Source organism: Leguminivora glycinivorella, chromosome 14 (assembly GCF_023078275.1).
Source record: "Leguminivora glycinivorella isolate SPB_JAAS2020 chromosome 14, LegGlyc_1.1, whole genome shotgun sequence".
Taxonomy (NCBI): Eukaryota; Metazoa; Arthropoda; class Insecta; order Lepidoptera; family Tortricidae; genus Leguminivora; species Leguminivora glycinivorella.
The window spans coordinates 18,014,199-18,021,966 of record NC_062984.1 but is presented as its reverse complement, the minus strand read 5'-3'; positions in this window follow the sequence as shown (position 1 = coordinate 18,021,966).

Genomic DNA, 7,768 nt, shown 5'->3' with positions numbered 1-7,768 from the left:
GAATCGGATATCGGGAATAGGTAACATTGTAAGCTCACAAACAATGGATTATGTGGCCTCTGTAGACTGAGAGCTGGCATCGAAAAATCATATACACTTAAAAATGATTGTCTTTGTTATGTTCTTTGTATTTTAATGTATAATTTTAATTATAAATTCTGGAAATATTGTTTTATTTTAAATTGTGTACTTTTTTGCATCTTTTTATCTATATATCCTGTTTGTGATGTGTGTGTGCTTTCCGTGTTTTCACTCGCAATGGCCCCGACGAAAGATCAGCGTTGGCCTTCCCAGGCTAACACCATGCTGAGTCGGGACCATTTCGTGGCAATTATTATGTACCTATCTTTTTGTGTTATGTGTAAATAATTTCTGTTGTCATTTGTCACGAATAAATGATTTCTATTTCTATTTCTATATAATTTAAAGATAATACGTTTTGTTAAGCTTCTAGAAAGTTTGAAATTTTTTAGAGAAATATGTTAACCTGTGTGGGTAGAGTTGTTAACCTATTTTATAGTGGTACATCGGTTGAGCTCAGAGTGAGATGCCAGGAAGCAAATCATTTCAGTTACAAAAAAATAAGTAGGTAGGCATTTTTCTTCTTTGGTAGACCTCTTTATGATATCGAAATATAAGCAGACATCAAATATAACCTAACCACAAAATGAAAATTTTGAAAAAACCCCCGACCGCGACATAGTAGACCGCTTTTCATGAAACATGGCTAAGAACTAATACGACTAACTCAGCTTTCAGACAAAAAAAAACTAAATCTAAATCGGTTCATCCGCTCGGGAGCAACGATGCCACAGACAGACACACACATAGACAGACAGACAAACAGACAGACAGACAAACACACAGACACGTCAAACTTATAACACCCCTTCGTTTTTGCGTCGGGGGATAAAAACATGCATGCTTGGAATGCATTAGTACAGTTTGAATTTTACGTTGCAAAGAAACGTTGTAGACATTGTGAAAATTGTAGGTATCATTATAATTTTTAGACATAACGGACCCACAGCGTCATTCATGAAATGTCGAAGTAAATAAAAACTTAAATATACGCGTGAACAGTTGCGTTTAACAAGTAATTGAAAAAAACGTTAAAAATCGTGAAAAATTATATCATCCTCATCCTCCTTGCGTTATCCCGGCATTTGCTACGGCTCATGGGAGCCTGGGGTCCGATTTGACAACTAATCCCAAGATTTAGCGTAGGCACTAGCTTTACGAAAGCGACTGCCATCTGACCTTTCAACCCGAAGGGTAACTAGGCCTTATTGGAATTAATCCGGTCTCCTCACGATGTTTTCCTTTACCGAAATACGAAGAAGATTAGACTAGTTGCAACATTTAAATTATATATTATTTTCTAGTGTCAGCTCCTAGTCTAAGTATTACATCGATCTATTTGAGCTTCCGAACGGCTTTCAAATTTTCAGTACAAAGCGAAAACGGCTTTCACCTGGCTCGGGTTAAAATTGAACTGGGTTTTCGGTGTTATTTGATACCGATCTATGTTTCTGACGGCAGAAAAGGAAAGAACTCCAATCCAATAGTGTTGTGTTCCTGCCGGTGAGTAAGGCTGCCAGAGCTCAACGAGGGGGCAGTGTGCTGGTGACGGAAGAACCTACGGAACTAATTTGTTCCGTCTATTGTCCTTTGAGTCGTCGGCAACCTGAACCCTCCTTGTAACTTGTAAACTCCTTTTTGCTGTGTAGATACTTAACATAGCATAACCTAACCACAAAATTAAAATTTTGAAAAAACCCCCGACTGCGACATAGTAGACCGATTTTCATGAAACATGGCTAAGAACACTCCCGACTAACTCAGCTTTCAGACAAAAAAGACTAAATCAAAATCGGTTCATCCGTTCGGGAGCTACGATGCCACAGACAGACACACACACAGACAGACAAACAGACAGACAGACAGACGGACAGACAGACAGACAGACACGTCAAACTTATAACACCCCTTCGTTTTTGCGTCGGGGGTTAAAAAGGGAGTATACAAGTGTCTAATGGGTTGGCAACGCGCATGTAAGTTGCAGGCGTCCATAGGTTACACTGACCGCTTTCCATCAGGCGGGCCGTAGGCTTGTTTGCCACCGACATAGTATAAAAAAAATCTGACTCCAGTGCCTGGTATAAGATGCATTCTTAAGCTGAGTTTATAACGTGCAAGTTATTGAATGAATGAATGAATGAGTTAAGGATGAATGAATGAATGAATAAATGAATGAATGAATGAATGAATGAAGGATGAATGAATGAATGAATGAATGAATGAATGAAGGATGAATGAATGAATGAATGAATGAATGAATGAAGGATGAATGAATGAATTAATGAATGAATGAATAAATTAAGGATGAATGAATGAATGAATGAATGAATGAATGAATGAATGAATGAATGAATGAATGAATGAATGAAGGATGAATGAATGAATGAATGAATGAATGAATGAATGAATGAATGATTTATTTGCATGTGAATATTGGGTTTACATTAATAGGTGTTAGGTACAATATTTTATATTCGAATCTCCAAGATTCTACCTAATACACAGGTGTACATGCACTGTATATTGGGTTGGCTCGCTACTAATAGTAATAGAGTTTCACCATATTACAGAAAACTTACATATAAAGAGACTCATTATAAAATGTTACAATATGAGGCTATAAAATTATACATCAAAATTATTAACAAATTAGGGATAAACATGTCATATGGAATTACAAAACAAAAAATAATAATATATATGGACTAATAATTAAAAATGCGAAAATAATGTCATACACATAAAAATTTGCTGCAAGTTTTGAGACAGAAGTATAAGCAAGAAAAAGATGCAGATATTTGCCACTCACTCTTACCTATAGTTGCGTCTCAAAACTTGCAGCAATAACTTGCTGGTCTAAACTCAGCTTTACGGCTAAGTCTACAATAAGGTCCGCGATGGCATATTTTCATTTTTAACCTCCGACGCACAAACGACGAGGTGTTAAGTTTGACGTGTCTGTCTGTCTGTCTGTTTGTCAGTCTGTTTGTCTGTCTGTCTGTGTGTGTGTCTGTCTGTGGCATCGTAGCTCCCGAACGGATGAATCGATTTAATTTAGTTTGTTTTTGTTTGAAAGCTGAGTTAGTCGGGAGTGTTCTTATAGCCACGTTTCATGAAAATCGGACCACTATGTCGCGGTCGGGGGTTTTTACAAAATTTTAATTTTGTGGTTAGGTTACTTTATGAATAACTTACTATCACCATTTGTATGATTTAATCCCCATGCGTTGCCAGGGCGGACCGCTAGTTACTTAGAAAACAATGTTTTTGTAAAGGTTCTGCGTTACTATTAGTAAATACTATTAATAATATTTATCTGATCTACACTCTCCGGGTTTTCATGAGTCAAAAATAATAATTCATAAGTACCTTTATTATTGTGACGACCGGTCTGGCTCAGTCGGTAGTGACCCTGCCTGCTGAGCCGCGGTCCCGGGTTCGAATCCCGGTAAGGGCATTTATCTGTGTGATGAGCACAGATATTTGTTCCTGAGTCATGGACGTTTTCTATGTATATAAGTATGTATTTATCTAAGTATGTATATCGTCGCTTAGCACCCATAGTACAAGTTTTGCTTAGTTTGGTAAGCAACAGCAAGTAGTTTGGTAAGGTAACTAAGTTGATTTGTGTAAGGTGTCCCCAATATTTATTTATTTATTTTATTTATTTATTTTGTTTGTCAGTACTTTTATACAACTGTACCATAGCGTTTCCATTTATAACATCCGCCCTATGAATGACTGCCGTCTCAACGGATAGCTGAAAGGCAAATAATAATAAAGGTCCATCCAGAGGGCTCCATACAGAATCCAATAACAAGTGAACCGTGCAGATTTCGATGCGGCATAGAGTAAGAGGAATTAGAAAATAGACGCGTCTGTCGTAGCACAGTATAATAAAGAGTTTGGCACAGTGTAATAAAGAGTACTAAAGTACAGTATGACCACACCCACTCCCAGCTGAAAATGCCGCCCACCCGCTCTCAGTTCCTCACAGTTACCGCCTGTCAAAAACTCTACCAGTCGACCTGTCATATCTCACTCATTCAAGCGTGGTAGGTACGCGCTAACCTTTATATTTGTTTGTCATTGTTCAAGGTGTGACTTTGGTGGTAACAGTATTATACGTACGTATTACGTTAGAATAAACTTAGAAAAAAAAACGAATGAAGCTTCGCATATAATAGTTATTTGTTATACAAGGGGGCAAAGTTGTATTTTAACGCCGAGTGTGGAATTGAAAAACGAGCAAGTGAAAGGATTCTATAGTTGAACCACGAGCGAAGCGAGTGGTTCGAGAATAGAATCCTGAACTTGCGAGTTTTTTAACACACGAGAAGTAAAATACATTTGCACCCGAGTGTAACACAAAACTTTTCCCCTCACTATAACGAGGAAACTACAACGCAAAAAATGCGTTTATCACTGCTTCCAGTTCCAGTTCCAGTTCCACAGGTGGTAAATCATCTTTATTACTAGATTCACCTACTTTTAGCAATTTTAAAGCAGTTAATTTGACTTTATTCAAGGTCAAATTACTTTACCCACTAGTGGATAAAATACGTTTTTACCCGCTGGTATTAAAGGACAAAACACGTGTTTCCGAGCTAGTGAGGGGAAAATACTTTTTCTACTCACTGTCATGATTCATTTTGAAAAGTTGTAACGGAAGTAAGGAATACCTACTTAGTGGTTGTGCATAAGGCGTCTATTGTACATATTATAGCACTGCAATGTCGCTTCTCTGGGACTTTTTCTATTCTATGGGTATGGCAGGCAATATCAGAGTTATTGCGTCGGAGCACTCGCTCAGCCGCGTCGCGGGTCAAAGCGAGCTGGAGTGTTTGCGTAAGGACTTGTGTCACTGATCGCGCGATTCATTATAGTTATGACACTGCCACTCATGTAATTTTAGTAGGTACTATTACAGTATTTAAATGCATATAAAAATCTTACTGATACGAGTAGTAAAATATGTTCCTTGGTAAAATTTGTAATGGACGTCATGGTGTAGGTTTTCGGGGGCGTAAACTCTGGTATGCCACTTAGCATTTTTATTTTAGTGTGTAATGTAGCTATGAAAATGAAAATGAAAATGAAAATGAAATATTTATTTTTCAAGTAGGCATATTACAATGCGCATATGAACGTCAAATAAAGCTACGCCGGCTCTAACCCTACGCCTCAGCCTCGAGAAGATTTCAGTCCCCCCTCAGTTGGGAGGGGGGTATCCACTATGGGACCGGCAAGAAACTCGGCGGGCAACTTCTTTTCAAAACATTACATCTTATAATTAACATGCATTAAATAACAACATACAATTTAACATGCAAAAGTATTCATCAAAGAATATGAACAGACTAGGTACTCTATGGAAATCAATTTCAATAAATTATATTATTGCTTAATAATACGTCGTTCTTCTTCAGAGAAAACATATCAAATTGTCATAGAAGAAAAAGATAATATGAATCTCAATATCATTAAATATGTAAGCTTTCTTATCTGAACTGTGTCCTCTATACATAATACAATTATTTTAATTGCTATTCGTTTTTTGTAGTTTCTGGTTCGGGCCATGCATGTTTGTCTGTCAAATAGTCCTCGACTCTGTAATAAGCCTTTAACATCAATGATTTTTTTAAGTAGTTCTTAAGAGCTGGGAGGGGTAATCTCAAAGCAGTGTCAGGTAACTTATTATAAAAATGAATGCATTGCCCAACAAATGACTTCTGTACTTTACGGACACGAAACTTCTTTATGGCAAGCTTATTTTTGTTTCTAGTGTTATAATTATGGATATCAGAATTCTTAGTGAAACAGTCTAAATTCTTAACAACATAAATTATACTATCATAAATGTATTGGGAAGCTACAGTTAAGATATTAATTTCTTTGAAGAGTTCTCTTACTGATTCACGTGTTCCTAAGTTGTAAATAGAACGAATGGCTCTCTTTTGTAATACAAAGATAGTCTGTATGTCAGCTGCTTTGCCCCAAACCAGAATACCGTATGACATTACACTGTGAAAATAACTATGATACACTAGGCGAGCTGTCTCAACATTAGTCAGTTGCCTGATTCTCCTAACGGCGTATGCGGCTGAACTTAATTTGCTTGCTAGTTTCTTTATATGAGGACTCCATTGTAGATTTTTGTCCAATGTTAAACCAAGAAACAGTGTTGTATCTACCATCTCTAAGCATTCATCATTCAAAAGTATTTTTGTATCGATTGGTTTAACATTCGGCAGAGAGAATCGAATACATTTGGTTTTCTTAGAATTAAGAAGTAAATTGTTGACAGTAAACCACTGCAGTACATCAGCTAACGTGCTATTAATTACATTGTAATCCGTAGATTTTCGGTCAACATTAAAAAGCAGTGATGTATCATCAGCAAAAAGTACTATTTCACAAAAGTTTTTCACTATACATGGCAAATCATTTATATAAACCAAAAACAGGAATGGACCTAAAATTGAGCCTTGTGGCACTCCTAATTGGACTACAGTCCCGCTAGAGCGAGTTTTGTTAACAACTACTGTTTGTGTTCTATTGCTAAGGTAAGAAGACATAAAGTTTAGGGCATTTATAGACAAACCATAGTGTTCTAATTTCAAAATGAGCGTTCCATGATCCACACAATCAAAGGCTTTTGAAAGATCACAAAATATGCCAATTGCATCACAAGAATTTTCCCAAAAATTATATATATGTTTAATGAGTACCGAAGCAGCATCGGTCGTGGAACGGCCCCTTGTGAAACCGAACTGTTTGCTTGTAAGTAATCTATGTCTGTTGAAGTGTCCCAGTAGATCATTTAACATTAGCTTCTCAAAGACTTTACTTAGTACAGGAAGTATTGATATGGGACGGAAATTGGTTATATCACTCGAATCACCCGATTTAAAAAGCGGTATGACTTTGCTACATTTCATAAGATCTGGAAAGGTGCCTTGTGAAATTGAAATATTATATATTACGGCCAAGTAAGGTGCTATTATATCTATGACATGACTAATTACTTTAACTGATGTTCCCCATAAGTCTTCCGTTTTCTTTAAATTGAGTGACTTGAATGTTTTAACAATATTTACAGAGTCTACTTGACTAAATTCAAATGAATTATTACATTTCTTAACATTAGCACAAAGTAATGAATGGGCTTGAGCCGCAGAAGAATGTAAACATTTTGTGGTGTTAACGGCTATATTTGAGAAATAATCTTCGAATGCCGAGGCAACATCGCTGTTCGACACTATTTGTTGATTATCTGATACAATGTTGACTTGACAATCGCGTGATTTACATTTACCAGCTTCTTTATTTATAATACTCCAAGTTGTTTTCACTTTGTTGTCCGACACTTTCAATTTAGAACTAATAAAGTTTTTCTTGGCAGTTAAACACACTTTCTTGAAGATTCTTGAGTAGTTTCTTACATAGTCCAGGAATTCTGAATTCTTGTTCAGCTCTCTCTCACCATAAAGTTCATAAAGTCTTTTTCTACTTTTGTGAATACCTACAGTAGCCCATTCACTAAACTTTGTTTTAACTTTTGACCCACTAATAGATTTCACTTTGAAATTGTTATTAAATTGATTAAGAATTACATTGAAAACATCTTGATACAAATGATTACAGTCATAATGCGAAAATGGTATTATAGACAAACTATGTAGAA